General features: G+C 30.4%; 1 pseudogene; it reads right to left on the bottom strand.

Annotated features, from left to right (window-relative positions):
• Positions 1 to 1,024: 1,024 nt before the first annotated feature.
• On the bottom strand, positions 1,025 to 1,121 carry LOC122121537 (annotated as a pseudogene).
• Positions 1,122 to 1,357: the final 236 nt, after the last annotated feature.

The following is a 1,357-nucleotide window of genomic DNA, read 5'->3' as shown; positions in this document are numbered from 1 at the left end:
GCTCAAAGCAGATATTTATGTAATAACTGTGAATGGCTGGTCACCCCTGCACAGTACTTATACATGGAATAATACCAGAGTGGTTTCTTTATTTCATCATGATGCAGACACCAATGGCCAAACTAAAGGCCTCTTGACCCCCTTGTATCTTGCTGCTGGGAATAGATATAGCAAAGATAAGCTGCATCTCCTTCTGTTGAACCATTATATCAAACCAGATCTGAAGCACAACTTGGAAGAAACTGCATTTGATCTTGCCCAAAGGATAATTATGTATCACTACCTCTTTGAAGTTGTGGAATGCTGTACAAATTGTTTTCCTAAGTCCTAATGGTTTGGGTAACTTTCTTAAATTTCAAAATTGCCAGTCCGTCCCATGTGTCCATACAAAATATTTTCACAATACAAAGAAACAGCAATATCTTACTTTAAAAATTCATGGATTCCATGGTATTCTTCCAAGTGAATTGCCTGACTTTGATGTCAAAATATATTCGAGTTGTTTGTATACATCAATAATGATTTCTATAGTGTTTGTGATTTTTTTAATCAGAAATAATTTTAACTTATCTGTTGAAATGAGTAGTACAGAAACTAAAGATATTTCTGGTGCTTGTCTGAAAAAAGTATATTTTAAAATATTTAGTATTCTGTTTGTATAATGTCTATAATCTATTTCTTTCCCTCCTAGATATAATACTTTGAATTCGACATTGTTTTATAATATATAGGTTCATTAATAAATGTGTCCTTTCAGATTGCTTTCCATATAGAAACAGTTTAAGATTCCTTTAATTCCTAGGTCCTTATAGAATTTTATTTCTTTAGGTTAAAATGACAATGCTATCTTATTTCAAAAGTTTTATAAAGGTTATGCTATGTAAAGGCTTTTCTAAAAAAGTGAAGATTGAATACACTGATGACAAAATAACTGTTATTTCTATGAATTACATGTATTATTACACTTGTATATTTGTAATCAACTTTTTAATAACTGTTTTTCACTTCTTGCATCTGAAGAACGAAAAATATAGAATACTTCACAAATTTTCATATCATCCTTGTGCAAAAGCAATGTTAATCTCTGTATTGTAATTCGGGTAGACATGCTGCTGAAGCATGTAGTATCCTGTAAATTTAAGTAGTTAATGATGCAATCTTAAGACAGGCATATATCCTTGGTTGCCTATTTGTAACAAGGAAACCTTATTGTTCCTTAAATTGCTATTCATCTTATTTCTGTAAAATTCTGTGTATGGTGGAAAAAATTATATTGTTTGTTCGATTGCTCATATTTGCAATTTTTGTCAATAAGTATTTTAAGTCTTTCTCATTTGAAATTTGATCGTACTTTGAA

This window comes from Dipodomys spectabilis, unplaced genomic scaffold (assembly GCF_019054845.1).
Source record: "Dipodomys spectabilis isolate Male_0828 unplaced genomic scaffold, ASM1905484v1 ptg000189l, whole genome shotgun sequence".
Lineage (NCBI taxonomy): Eukaryota > Metazoa > Chordata > Mammalia > Rodentia > Heteromyidae > Dipodomys > Dipodomys spectabilis.
Note: the sequence above shows the minus strand (reverse complement) of the source record. Positions and strands in the feature narration are given on the sequence as shown.